The sequence below is a fragment of the Dipodomys merriami genome, unplaced genomic scaffold (assembly GCF_024711535.1).
Source record: "Dipodomys merriami isolate MVZ:Mamm:240054 unplaced genomic scaffold, mDipMer1.0.p SCAF_2, whole genome shotgun sequence".
NCBI classification, from domain to species: Eukaryota; Metazoa; Chordata; class Mammalia; order Rodentia; family Heteromyidae; genus Dipodomys; species Dipodomys merriami.
Window position 1 is genome coordinate 58248225 of NW_027203381.1, and position 15355 is coordinate 58263579.

Genomic DNA, 15355 nt, shown 5'->3' on the forward strand with positions numbered 1-15355 from the left:
AAATCTTGGTCTGTATTCCCAGGGCCAAGCAAGCATTCTATACTGTAGAGGGTTTGGCAGGATCGATGGGTATCTTTGGCAGGAAGATGGAACACAGAAGCTGGGTATCTGGGCAAATCTGGGTTCTAATACACCTGCTTTTCAAAGGGACAACATTACATACAGTGTTCTACTTTGCCATGTTCCACTTGTATTCCTGGTGACATTCCTACCATGTTTTAATTGCTAGTCCAGTCCAGGCTTTGGCATGTCAGAGTACAAACAGCCACCAGTTTAGAACTATGTCATGGTGGGAATGCCCACAGCCACCAGTTCACTTTTGGTCAAGTCACCAGAGCAATACCTATGTGGGCATTTGAATACCCACTGTTTACTTTTGATACATGTTTCATACAAAGGGGACTGCCAAAATGGCTCATCATTAAAGTAAGCCATCATGGCTAAGTGTGGTGGTGCATGCCTGTAATCCCAGCACTGGGGAGGCTGATCCAGGAAGATCAAGAGTTAAAGGCTAACTTGCAGTCAGCACTGAGGATGTTAGGCAAGCAAGAAGAAGAACACATGGTAATAGTGATAATGAGAGATACCACCTGGTCCACACCTGTCCTTTCCAGCTGTGTGTCGCCAGAGCAGTCTTTCCACATCTGATCACTGCTCTACCCAACACTTGGTTTGAACCCTCCCCTTTCTGAGTTATTTTGGTTCATGTGAAGGTCCTGTCTACCACTAAAAATGAGAAGACCCTAGATTTGGGGGATTTTTTTTTTTAACAACAACAAGAAGGGATTTCTGTGACACTGGCTTCTAGTATATGAGATTCTGTCTGCTGCATTTTTAAATTTTTAATTTTGTGACTGCATGGAAAGTTGTCAGTAAAGCCTTTGTCAGAGGATGAATTTTTAAGCTGGAAAAAAAGATAGGCTAAGCAGGGCCCCCGCTGACTCAGGCCTGTAATCCTGGATACTCAGGAGGCTGAGGTCTGAGGATCTGGAATTGGCACTGTGGCTCAAGTGATAGCGCGCTAGCATTGAGCTGAAGAGCTGAGGGACAGTACCGAGGTCCAGAGTTCAAGGCCCACAACACCCAGGAAGATAGGCTAGCTGGGATGCAAACTGAAATACCTCGGTGCCTATGGGTATGCCTATAATCCTAGTTACCCAGGAGGCTGAGATTTGAGGATTAAGTTTAGAACTATTTGGGCAGGAAAGTCTGTGAGACTCTCTCATCTCCAATTAATTACCAAAAAAAGCTGGAAGTGGAGCTGTGGCTCAAGTAGTAGAGCACTAACTAGCCTTGAGCAAAAAAGCTCAAAGTACAGTGAATGCTCAGACCCTGAGTTCAAGCCCCAAGATCAACACACACAAAATCATTTGTGAATAATTATGGTAATATACAAGTGTGTGAGAAAGAAAAATTCACCTGTTTCTCTAAACACTGACATGACTAAAAAAAAAAAAAATCAGAGTAGTTTTTAAAGTTTCAACTAGTTAAGCAGTTAGTTGCCTGGCCCTGCCTTCTGCCTCATTCAGTTAGTACCCCCATCCTCACTTCACCTGTGAAGTAGCTGTCATGTCCCCATTTGGGCTCTGGAGCTAGAGCAGATCTGAGAGGGATAGCAGGGGAGGATATTTATTTATTTAGCCAGGCCCGGGGCTTGAACTCAGGGTCTGGGCACTGTTCCTGAGCTGCTTTTGCTCAAGGCTAGTGCTCTACCACTTGAACCTCAGTACCGCTTCCAGCATTTCCTGTTTATGTGGTACTGAGGAATTGAATTCAGGGCTTCATGCATGCTAGACAACCACTCTACCACTAAGCCAGATTCCCAGCCTGGGGAGGATATTTAAGAGAACTCTCTGGCATTGAAATATGACTGGAGAGGCACGGAAACTGAAAGCTGGAAAAATACTCAACAGCTTAGGGAATTTGGTAAATTGGCATTCAGTGATGTGATTTTCAGCAAATCGACTAGAACTAATAATGGGGTCCTAGCTGGATGTGGAGTGAGCCTAGGGGTTATGCTTACAGAGGTATCTGAGTGGGGGTGTCTCTTGGCATCCAGGGCCCCTGCTTTGTGTGGGGGGGACGGTTAGGGACATGTATTTTCCTCCCTTCTTCCCTCGGCCAGGCTGGTGAGCCACAACTTTCTCGTGAGACTCTTTCTCTTTCTCTCCCCCCCCTTCCCCCTTAACTGGGGCTTGAACTCAAGGCCTTGCACTCTTGCTTGGCTTTTTTCACTCAAGGCTGATGTTCTATCATTTGAGCTACAGCTCCGTTTCAGGCTTTTTGCTGGCTAATTGTAGATAAGAGTCTCATGAATCATGGACTTTTTTTTTTCCCCAGAATGGCTTCAAATTGTGGCCTCAGCTCTCAGCGTCCTGAGTAGCTAGGATTGCAGGCCTGACCACCAGCATGGTTTCTCCTATTTTGAAGCTTCTCATATTCTGTGGAGGTCCCTTGCTGCACTTTAGGGACAGAGGCTCACTCTGTGTGTGCATATGCATGTGTACATGTGCGTGTGTGCAGGTACCAGTCCCAGGGCTTGAACTTGGGACCAGGGTACTGTCCCTGGGCTCTATTTTTGGGGGGGGGGTCTGGAGATGGCACGCACAGCCTGCTCCTGCTCCTGCTCCTGCTGGTGGCTTGGGATGTTGGACATGGAGGCCTGAGAAGCAAGGTCAGGGTATTCTTATTTATTTATTGTTTTGGTCATGGGGCTTGAACTCTGGGCCTGGGCGCTGTCCCTGAGCTCTTCAGCTCAAGGCTAGCGCTCTACCACTTGAGCCACAGCACCACTTCGGTTTTCTGATGGTTAATTGGAGATGAGAGTCTCATGAACTTTCCTGCCTGGACTGGTTTGAACCATGATCCTCAGATCTCAGCCTCCTGAGTAGCTAGGATTACAGGCATGAGCCACTGGTGCCTGGCTAGGGTATTTTCTTTTATATTAATTAAAAAAGTAAAGAGCTTACAAATTTTTTGGGGGGTACTGGGAATTTGAACCTAGGGCTTTTCATATGCTATTCAATCATTCTATCTCTTGAGCCCTGATTCTAGACTATCCCATTTGTTTTATTTTGCTTTTAAGATTGGTTCCCATTAACTTTGCTCAGGCTGACCTGGAACGTTAGCTCCTCCTGTAGCTCTGAGTAGCTCAGATTACAGGTGTGCATGACAACACCTGGCCATGAACAACATCTTTCTTCTTCTTTTGCCACTGCCACCACCACCGCCGCCGCCGCCTCCTCCTCCTCCTCCTCCTCCTCCTCCTCCTCCTCCTCCTCCTCCTCCTCCTCCTCTTCCTCCTTCTTCTCCTCCTTCTCCTCCTCCTGCTTCCTCTTCTTTCTCCCTCTGCTCTCCCCCCACTCCTCCTCCTCCTTCTTCTTGGTGCCCATCCTGGGACTTGCACTCAGAACCTGAGTACTGTTCCTGAACTAGCCACAACTCCACTTCTAAATTTTATTTATTTATTTTGTAGTTAATTAGAGATAAGAGTCTCAGGAACTTTTCTGCTTGGGCTGGTAATCCTCAGACCTCAAACCCCTGGGTAGCTAGGATTACAGGCATAAGCCACCAATGCCTAGCTAGAACTTATTCTTTAAAACTCAAAACTTCAATTGTCTTTTCTGCTTTCCACACTTCTGGAGGGAGGTGCACTGGGGCTAAGAAGCAGCTAGACAGGAAGACAGGAGGCTGCTAAGAAAGAAAGTCAGGGAGGAGCATCCCACAGAAAAGTAGCTGGAGGGATTTTTAACTATCTTATACTTCACCAACTTAATCAAAATCTAGTAATTTCATGCCACAGGTGCAAAATGAGATTTAGAGCATCTTTTTTCTCCTCCAAGGCCATCCCTCAGACATTTAGATCCACTGGAAAAACAGAACACTGTTGCTAATTTCTCACATAAAAGAAAAACCTTTAGAGAAGTGTCTAAGATCAAAATCTAAGTTGCCCAGTTTGTTGTGATACAGACCGCTTTAATGGAGGGCATGCCTGGGTGAAATGCAGATGTAGATCAGAGGGTCTGGGGTGGTCCAGATTCTACTGGTCCAGTGACATACTGAGCACAGGGATTCACTGTCCTCCACCTCATATTTTCAGTAATGTCTGCCACACCACCAAGGTCATGAAAATTTATTCACTCAACAAATAATTATTCAGTGTCTACTTTGTGCCAGGCACTGTTCTAGGTGCTGGGGAGTGATTTAAAATGTCAAAAACAAAGCAAAACAAAACCTCTGCTCATATAGAACTTTTGAGAAATTCTCCCTATATTGCCTAGGCTCATCTTGAACTCAAGATTCTCCTGCTTCAGCCTCTAGAGTACTGAGATTACAGGCATGTGCCACCATGCCTGATGCCCCTTCATGAGAAATATATAATTTGTGGAAGAAGATAGTCACTAAATGTGTTAGCTTTCTGTCACTGTAACAAAATAGCTGAGATTACTTTAAAAAAAGAAAGGTTTGGGCTGGGCAGGTGGCTCAGTGGTAGAGCGCTTGCCTTGCATGCATGAGGCCCTGGGTTCGATTCCTCAGCACCACATAAGCAAAAAGAAAAAAGCCAGAAGTGGTGCTGTGGCTCAAGTGGTAGAGCTCTAGCCTTGAGCTGAAGAGCTAAGGGACAGTGCCCAGGCCCAGAGTTCAGACCCCATGACAGGACCCCCCCAAAAAAGAGAGAAATGTTCATTTAGATTCATGGTTTCAGAGCCAAAGTCCATGAACTTGTCCCTGTTGCTTTGGGTCTGTGGTGGCCAAGTATAGATCATGTGTGAGAACAGGGTGGAGGAGGCCTGTCTATGTCAGCCAGGAAACAAAGAGAGAGACATGAAGGAAATGAGGTCCCAGCCCCTCTTTAAAGGCACACTCCACCAATGACCTAACTTCCTCCCATTAGGCCCCACCTCTTGAAGGCTCCAGCATTACCTAATAGCACCATAGGCTTGGGACCAAGTCTTTCACACACAAGGCTTTGTACAAAGAACACACACACACACATACACACACACACACAGGATGGCCTGGCTGTGTATGGTAGTATATTCCTGTTGTCCCAGTACTTGGGAACCTGAAACAGGAGGATCTATATTTTGAGACCAGGCTGGACTACATAGTCACCACTTCTCATCATTCCATAGATAGACAGATAGATAGATAGATAGATAGAAGTTAGATAAATAGACAGACAGACAGAATAGTTAAAAAATACCACAGGAAGATAACATTTGATTAAAGACTCAGAATGGGAGGAAATGAGCCTTGGGAGTATGTAACAAAGTTTTTTCTTTCATTTTTTTTCCTTCAGTATGAGGGTTTGAATATAGGGCTTTACTGCTTGCTAGGTTGACACTATCACTTGAGCCATACCTCTAGCCTGGTTATTTTGCTGGTTATTTTGGAGATAGAATATAGCAAATTTTTCTGCCTGGGCTGGCCTTGAATATTGATCCTCCATATCTCAGCCTCCTGAGTAATATATATTTACATACATACATACATATATATATATATATATATATATTTATTTACATTTCAAAATGTGGCCAAGTTCCTTGTCAGGAGAAATGAAGGAAGGATACTATTATAGTTGTGAGATTCATATGACAAAAATCTTCATCCAGTTGTATACAAATCTCAGAGACATTGTATCTCATCAAACATTTAAACTGTAGCCAGGCAATGATAGCTCACATGAGTAATCTTTGCTACTCAGAAGGCTGAAATTCAGAGGATTGAAATTCAAAGTCAGCCTGAGCAAAAACATCTGAGAGACAGGACATGGTTTAGGTGGTAGAGTCCTGCTTAGCAAGCTTGAGATACTGAGTTCAAACTTTAGTAATGCACATATACATGAAGTCTGAGGGACTCAATCTTCAAAATAGTCAGAGAAAGAAAAAGAAAGAAAAACTATTATCAGAAGATGGGTACCAGTGGCTTACATTTGCAATTCTAGCTACTTAGGAGGCTGAAATCTGAGGATCAAGGTTCAAAGCCAGCCTGGGAAGAAAAGTCTGCCAGACTCTTATCTCCAATTAACTACCAAAAAGTTTAAATGGAGCTGTGGCTCAAGTGGTGGAGCACAAGGCTAAGGGACAGTACCCAGGCCCCTGAATACTACTAGCACAAAGGTGGGGGGGAGGGAGAAGGGGGGAGGGAGGGAGGAAGAAATACCATTATCTGGCAAAACTAGGTCACATACATGAATATGTCAGTCTGCTTGCATGAGTTTGCTTACAAGACACAACCCACCTAGGCATTTGGGAGTCTGGAAAAGGCAGAAAAAGAAGGCAGAATTATTCAGAACTAAGGAAGGAACCTATCATAAAATCTCCACTAAGGAAGAGTTGTAATTCAAGCATGTATTTAGGCAGTCTGCAATGTTAGAGACTGACATGCCACAGAAAGCATAAGGAGATTCCAGGCTGGCCGACAGGGCAGGGTGCAGTTTGAAAACCTGGCTGAATACTACAGAAGCAAGCACCATGCCAGAAGACACGAGCAAATCCCTGAAAACTCTGAGGAAGGGGTGAGTGAGGAAGAAAGGAAAGACAGAGAGGGGAAATACCTGGAAGGAAAGACCCCAGGCCCTGGAAGACCAAAGGTGCCTCATTCTTCCCCAGGAGCTGATCTAGACCAGCCCAAGGAAACCAAACAACTCACCTAGGAAGAGACTTGGCACTTCTTTTACTTTCTCATTCCTCCCTCCACTCTGCCCGGATTCCAGGACTACCCAACTTTGGCCAAAGCATTACTGCTCCTGCTAACTGATCATCTTCCTCCCTCTCCCCTGTCCCTCTCTCTTACCCTCCCCTCTCCCGCCCCCCTCCTTCCCTCCTTCCCCCCTTCCCCTTCCTCTCCCTTTTCCTCTTCCTCCCCCATCTTCCTCTTCTGCTGCTGCTGGTGGTACTGGGGACTTGAACTCTAGCCTTACACTTTCTCTTGGTTCTTAAGGCTGCCACCCTGCCACTTGAGCCACATCTTCACTTCCAGCTTTTAGCTAGTTAATTGGATATAAGAGTCTCACAGGCTTTTCTGCCCTGAGATCCTCAGATCTCAGCTTCCTGAGTAACTAGGATTACAGGTGTGACTCATCAGTGCTGTGCTGATGCCAGAGATTCTTCAGTAAATGTATTACCTTCTGAAACCAGTAGATGGGAGTTTGGAAGTGCTAATGACTGGTTATGATATTCCATCATCAGTGAAAGTATAATCAGTTAGTGGGCATAATTATTGTCCGAATTTTGTTTTGTTTTTGTTTTGCAAAGAGGTTAGAGAAAGACTGGGTGACTGGTGGGGGGGAGGAGGCAGGGACATGGGACTCACAGCCAGCTTGCAGGCTTGACATTGACAAGGGTCAGGCTATTTACCTTCCACAGCTCTAAGGAGCAATAGTCACTGGGTGCAGAGGAATTTCTGCTTTGCACATCTGCGCACTCGCCCAGCTTAGCGGGAACTCTGCCACTCAGACATATGATTCACATCAACTGTGTTTTTCATAAGTTTTAGAGACTTTTTTTTTTTAAAGCAAGGCTGACATCATTGTGAAGGGAATTTTTTCTTATAGGTTCTAACCAAGGCATCATTGGAAGTGGCACCAAAAAATTCTTCAGAAGTAGCTTAACCTCTCCCCCCCACCAACTCCCAGTGATAGGTGAGCAAGGGAAATTTTTTTTTTTTTTTTTTTTTTTTTTTTTTTGTCGGTCGTGGGGCTTGAACTCTGGGCCTGGGTGCTGTCCCTCAGCTCTTCAGCTCAAGGCGAGCGCTCTACCACTTGAGCTACAGCGCCACTTTCGGTTTTCTGGTGGTTTATTGGAGATAGGAGTCTCACGGTCTCTCCTGCCCGGGCTGGCTTTGAACCGCGATCCTCAGATCTCAGCCTCCTGAGTAGCTAGGATTACAGGCGTGAGCCACCAGCGCCCGGCTAGCAAGGGAAATTTTTTTGACAGGGATAAAACAAATAGTGTTTTATTTTTATTTGATAAAAAATGTAATGATCCTTCACTTTGAGAAACCAAGTTCTGGAAAACAGCCGTATAAAATGGAGAAAGATTTATGTTAATTACTTAATAAAAATTAAAACTATAACTTAGAGTGATCTAGTCATCCTGAGTTTTACTGTTGATTTTTTGTCTCCATATATGTGTGTGTGTGTGTGTGTATATATATATATATATATATATATATATATATATATATATATATATGGAAAAATATACGTATACAATATACACCTATATCCAATGCATTATGATTTATCTCAAAATTTATTTTTGTGCTGGTACTAAAGCTTGAATTCAGGACCTCACACTCTCACTTGGCATTGTTTTTTTTTGGTTATGGGGCCTGAACTCTGGGCCTGGGCGCTGTCCCTCAGCTCTTCAGCTCAAGGCTAGTGCTCTACCACTTGAGCCACAGCGCCACTTCCAGCTTTTTCTGCTTATGTGGTGCTGAGGAATTGAACCCAGGGCCTCATGCATGCGAGGTAAGCACTCTACCAGTGAGCCACCTTCCCAGCTCCTCACTTGGCTTTTTTGCTTAAGGCTAGCACTCTACCACTTGAGCCACATCTCCAATTCTAGTTGTTTTTTTTTTCTGGTTAATTGGAGATAGAATCTCACAGATTTTTCTGCCTGAGTGGGTTTGGAATCAAAATCCTCAGCTTACAGCCTCCTTAGTATCTAGGATTACAGGCATGAGCCATGTGCTTGTCTTTCTCTCAAAGTTTTAAATGGCATTTTTCCTGAAGACAGTATCTTCATATGTGGCTAAGCTGGCCATGAACTCTGGATCCTCCAGTCTCAGCCTCATTGCTGGGATTTTAGGAATCTGCCATCATGCCTGGCTGAATCACCTTCTTAATTATAAAGATGTTTGCTTGAAGTTAAAAAAAAAATCTGCCTAAAAGTTTTTCAAACAAAGAATACAACAAAGCAAAACAAACCCAGGAAAAATTCTTTTTAGAGAATACAGGTCTTTTGAAATGTTTTCTTTCTTCTCCCTGTTTTCTCAGCATGGCCCTACTACTCCATGGCTCCTAGCTTTTGCCATGGCTGTGAGTGATGGGGGTTGGGGGTGCTGCTGGTTTTGAACATCTGGAGGAAGCCGGCCCTGCAGCAGGGCGCCTTCCTGCTGGGACAGACTCGGCTTTCTCCTTGACCACAGAGCAGATACTTGGTCACCACATTTCGAGTAAAGGAGAAAGGACTTTGGACACCCAAAATGAACCACAGTTGGAGCCGCACAAACCATCAGGAGGAGCAGGCAAGGGCTGGTTGGTTTTCCAAGAGGTGGCTGTAGCCAGAGGGGGGCCGAAGGCTGCCTGGAGCTCAGTCCAAACCCCTGAAGCACTCTCTCCCCACATAGCTGTGGTTACCTTAATAGTTTGCAACATGTGTATTCATTCTGGTTGCCAAGAAGACACAGCTGAGTGGATTTGGTCTCAGAACACTGACGTTGTGTACCCGGAAGAGGCATCTGGGGGCTCAGAAGCCTCCTGAAAATCTGACTTTGCTAGTGATCCTTTAGATCACTTGACCTCAGTTTACCTACTTGTGAAAACTTCTTAGAAATATGGTGAGCCTGGAACAGGCAGCAGCTTAATAGAGAGATTTGAATCCAAGATCTGATTGGTTAGCTTGGCAAAATGGTGAAAATGGTAGCCACTTGCATGGTGGTTGCAAGGACGGTATGTAAGGTGCCTGGCATATAGTTGGCACTCCTTAGCGATGTTCTGACTGTAACTGGGTCTGAGGAAGGCTGTGAGAACCCTTAGGGAGGTGTGAAGTACTCTGGGTAGGGAAGGAGATGGAAAGAGCAAACATTACTTCTGTGGCTGGGACCATAGCTCTCTATTCTAGTTTGTACATTCTGTAAAGGAGAATCCTCTGTTGCCGGATAATCCTTGGCCCTCCTTTACCACCCAGAAAATAGTGAAAAAGAGCTATGTGCAGGAGAGAGAGAGAAGAAGAGAGAGGAGAAAGAGAGAGAAAGAAATCAACAAGGAGCGGGAGAATGGGTAAGGAGAAAGGAGAGAGAGGAAGGAGGAAGAGAAGAAGAGAGAGAGAAAGGGGAAAGGTGCAAAGAAAGAGGGAGAGAGAGGGAGGGAAGGAAGAAGGAAGTAGAGAGACAGAGAGAGGAGAAGAGAGAAGGTGAGGGAGGGGAAAGGGAGAGCCTGTGCCAGAGTGAAGGATCTGGAGCTGGAGGAGTCTGGGAGAAGTATGGCCAGGTTTCTGGGGGCTGAGAACAGAGATTATATAGCTTGTGTTCATGGGTCCCTCAATATCTTTCAGGAGATGAATAAAAAATGGAATTCCTTTCTCTTGTAGCAAAATTTATAACACAATAGAAAAAGTTACCTTTAAACCATATTTAACTGTATAATTTAGTGACATCCATTACATTCACTGTGGAAGGGAGAGAGGGTGGGGGACTTTCCTCCAGCACCCTGGGGTCCCTCATTTGTTTCTAGCTACCAATGCATATGAGGCTTTGAAGGCAGTCTTGGGGGTTTCCCCATAAAGCCACGTTCTAGCTTCTAGACTAAAGACACCCATAGATGGCTCCACAGGGTCTGTGGAGAAAAGTCACACTCAGGTTTATCTAAGGAAAGCTCAGCTCTAATGGAACACCTCTGATTCTGGAGATTAGAAGGGACTGTCATAGGTGTGGATTTGTCCTTGGTTTGCCTGCTTGTGTGTGTGTGTGTGTGTGTGTGTGTGTGTGTGTGTCTGTGTGTCTGTGTGTCTGTGTCTGTGTGTGTGTGTGTCTGTGTCTGTGTGTGTCTCTGTGTGTGTTGGTCCTGAAGCTTGAACTTAGGGCCTGCTAGTGCTCTACCATTTGAGCCACAGCTCCACTTCCAGCTTTTGGGGTAGTTAAGTGGAGACAAGACTCTATGGACTTTCCTGCTCAGACCCTTTTTGAACCAGGATCCTTAGATCTCAGCCTCCTAAATAGCTAGAATTGTGGGCATGAGCCACTGGCATCTGCCTTTTTTTTTTTTATTTTTGGTCAGCAACAACTGTGCAGAAAGGCTAGGGAAAAGGTCCAGAGCAAATGGAATCCCTATAACTCCATCACACCTTTTTCTCCTGGATATCTCAGACAGAGACAGTGGAAGGATTGATTTGCACCCTTGGTTCTGTGGAGTCTTTTAAGCCACTAATAAGCACAATGCAGCATGAAATAATAAAAAAAGTATATTATATTCACATATTCACAATGTTGCACAACCACCCCCATTATCTATTATGAGGACTCTCATGTTACCAGACAGAACCTTGCAGTAGTAAACAATAACTGACCTCTGTAACTTCCCCAAGGTAACCTTTCCTGCTTCTTTCTTTTTTCTTGTGTGCCAGTACTGGGGCTTGAATTCTGGGCTTTGTGTTTCCACTTAGCTGTTTCACTCAAAGCTAGTGCTCTACCACTTGAGTCTTAGTTCCACTTCTAGCTTTTGTTGGCTAATTGGATATAATAGTCTCAGGGATTTTTCTGCTCAGGCTGGCTTGGAACTGCGATCTTCAGATCTGAGCTTCCATTATAGCTAGGATTACAGGCATGAGCCACCAATGCCCCACTCTTTATTTCATTTTCTGCCTCAGGAGTTTAGGTATTCTATACTCTATACACTTATATAAGTAGAATTGTGGGCTGGGAAGGTGGCTGAGTGGTAGAGCGCTTGCCTTGCATGCATGAGGCCCTAGGTTCGATTCCTCAGTACCACATAAGCAGAGAAAGCCAGAAGTGGCCCTGTGGCTCAAGTGATAGAGCGCAAGCCTTGAGCTGAAGAGTTGAGGGACAGCACCCAGGCCCAGAGTTCAGGCTCCATGACCGACAAAAAAAAAAAATTGTATACTCTTGGTCTTTTGTGTTAGGCTTATTTCATGTAGCATAATCTTTGCAAGTTTCCCCATGCAGTTCATTTCTTCAGAGTTCATTTCTTCTAAAGGCTGAGTAGTTTTCCGTTATATACATGTCTGTCTGTCTTATATATGCCATATTTTTTCATCCATATATCTTTTAAACTTTTTTTTTTGTTTGTTTTTTGTGGTCATGGGGCTTGAACTCTGGGCCTGGGCGCTGTCCCTCAGCTCTTCAGCTCAAGGCGAGCGCTCTACCACTTGAGCCACAGCACCACTTCCCCCATATATCTTTTTGATGGACATTTGTATTGTTTCTACTTTTTGATTATTACTAAATAATGGTGCTATAAGCCAGATGCCAGTGGCTCATACCTGGAATCCAAGCTACTTAGAAGGCTGAGATCTGAGAACTTGAAGCCAACCCAGGCAGGAAACCCTGTGAGACTCCTATCTCTAATTAATCAGGTGTTAGAGTACCAGGCTTGCTCAAAAAAGCTCAGAGATAGTGCTCAGGTCCTGAATTCAAGCTCTAGGACCAGTATACACACACACACACACACACACACACACACACACACACACACACACACACACACACACACACACACACACACACACACACACACACATTCAAGTTCTTGCATCTAATTCTTTGGGTATACATCTATTAGTAAAATTGCTATAATTAACTTTGGAATTGCTCTTTAAATATCTTTAAGAATACTCTAGTGCTGGGAAGGTGGCTCAGTAGTAGAATGCTTGCCTTACATACATGAGGCCATGGGTTCGATTCTTGAGCACCATAAGCAGAAAAAGCTGGAAGTGGTGCTGTGGCTCAAGTGATAGAGCACTAGCCTTGAGCTGAAGAGTTGAGGGACAATGCCCAGGCCTAGAGTTCAGGCCCCATGACCAATTAAAAAAAAATAAAAGAATACTCTGGATGCCAAACATCTTTTGTTCATGTTTCTTAAATAATTTTATTCTGTCATAGTCCCTTCACTCGTGTGTGTGTGTGTGTGTGTGTGTGTGTGTGTGTGTGTGTGTGTGTGATAGACTTGTATTTGTACTCAGGGTCTCCTACTCTCAGCTTTTTTCACTCATGGCTGGCACTTTACCACTTGAGCCAGCCTCCAGTTACAGCTTTTGCTGGCTAATTAGAACTAGAGTCTCAGATTTGTCTGCCTGAAATGTCTCTTTGATTCTGGGATCTTGTACTCCTGAATAACTAGGATTTTAAGTAGGAGCAACTGGAGCCTGGCAGTCCCTTCAGACTGTATTTAATGCTATTAATTTGGCAGAGAAATTGTTGGATTATTTGTCTCTAGAGAATGATTCACAATCTAGATTTATTTGTTGCCTACTTATAGTGACATTTAATTTAGCTTTCTGAAAGCTAAGTATAGCTTTTTATTTTTATTTTTTATTGTAGTTTTCTTTTTGAGATAGGATCATGCTATGTAGCCCAGGATGGTCTGGAATTTGGCTTTTTCTTTTCTTTCCTTCTTTTTTTTTTTTGGGTCCGGTTGTGGGCCTGAACTCTGGGCCTGGGCACTGTCCCTCAGCTCTTCAGCTCAAGGCTAGTGCTCTACCACTTGAGCCACAGCGCCACTTCCGGCTTTTTTCTTTTTGCTTATGTGGTACTGGGGAATCGAACCCAGGGCCTCATGCATACAAGGCAAGCGCTCTACCACTGAGCCACCTTCCCGGCCCGAATTTGGCTTTTTCTTCCTCCTGCCTTGGCTCCTATGTGCTGGGATTACAAGTATCTACTACCACACTTGGTTGATCTTGATTATCTTTTAGTTTGAGGAGAGAGAGGGAGAGACAGAGACAGGGAGAGAGGGAGAGGGAGAGAGGGAGAGGGAGAGAGAGGGAGAGAGCGAGCAGATACTTGAGCTTAAACTCAGGGACTTAGACTCTGCATTTTAGCTCTTTTGCTCAAGGCTAGAGCTCTACCGTTTGAGACACAGCTCCACTTTGGGCTTTATGCTGATTAATTGGAGTTAAGAGTCTCATGACTTTTCAGTGGCTGGCTTTGAACCATGATTCTCAGATCTCAGCCTCCTGAGTAACTAGGATTATAGGCGTGAGCCACTGGTGCCCAGCTTACTTTGAATCTTTGACAGGAATAGTCCATAAGAACATTGCTCCATCTTCTGCTGTCTCCCAGTTCCCTGCATGGCCCTCTGTTCCTGATATTGGCTGGTCATCTCTGACTGTCAGTCTTTGGCTACCTCCTGCCCCCTCAGCCAACACCTGTCAGTCAGGCTTTTGGTGCTGGCTTCCCCATGCCCTTTAACCTCAGAGATCAGTATTCCAGCCAGGAAGAAAGTTTGAAGTGTCTGAGAACATCCTTACAAGCCATCTTGATTTCACTGCTTGCCCCGACCTTCAACTGTGTCAGAATTTCACCTATTTCCTCATTCACAGTGGAGTTCCAGTTTGCTGCTCTTGCTGCCTCTTCATCCCCACATCTACCCAATAAAGTATCATTATTATTATTATTATTTTGTTGGTCTCAGGACTTGAACTCTGGGCCTGAGCGCTGTCCCTGAGCTCTTCAGCTCAAGGCAAGCACTCTACCACTTGAGCCACAGCACCACTTCTGGTTTTCTGGTGGTTAATTGGAGATAAGAGTCTCACAAACTTTACTGCCCAGGCTGGCTTTGAACCATGATCTCAGCCTCCTGAGTAGCTAGGATTACAGGCATGAGCCACCGGTGCCCGGCTTTAATATATTATTATTACTACTATTGTTATCATTGTTGTTGTTTTTGGGCCGATCCTGGGGCTTGAACTCAGGGATGGGGCGCTGTCCTTGAGGCCTCTTGCTCAAAGCTAGCAATCTACCATTTGAGCCACAGCTCCACTTGTGGCTTTTTCTAGTGGTTAACTGGAGTCTCACAGACTTTTCTGCTTGTGCTGGCCATAAACCTTGATCCTCAGGTCTCTATTGGTGCCTGGCTTTCAACAATGTATTATTGTTGTATGTCTGTGTGATCTCAAATGGGATTAATGTTCACATTATTTTTCATGGGTGCAAAACATATCTTTTAGAAAGATAGTGAATAATTTCAAATTATGGTGCAACTATGTGTAAGGAATCTCAGTGAAAGCTATTGATCATCAGGGAGTTGGGGGCACAGAGAAAGAGAAAGCAATAAAGAAAGTTATCTAATTAAAGTATAAAATATGCATGTCTTAAATACCATGGTGAAATCTATTGGTGTAATTAATATACACTGGAGAAAAAGAATGACAAGATAGTAAAATAGGTTCAGTTGGGGGAGGTGGATGCCAATGGGGGAGCAACAGAGGGTATGAATGAGGATGAAGAATTTATTTGCATTATGAAAGCAGAACAATGAGCAAGGGTTATTATAATCCTCGCTATTCAGGAGGCTGAGATCTGAGGATTGTGATTTGAAGGCAGCCAGAGCAGCAAAGTCCATGAGTCTTATCTCTAAATTAACCACCAGAAAGCTAGAAGTGGAGCT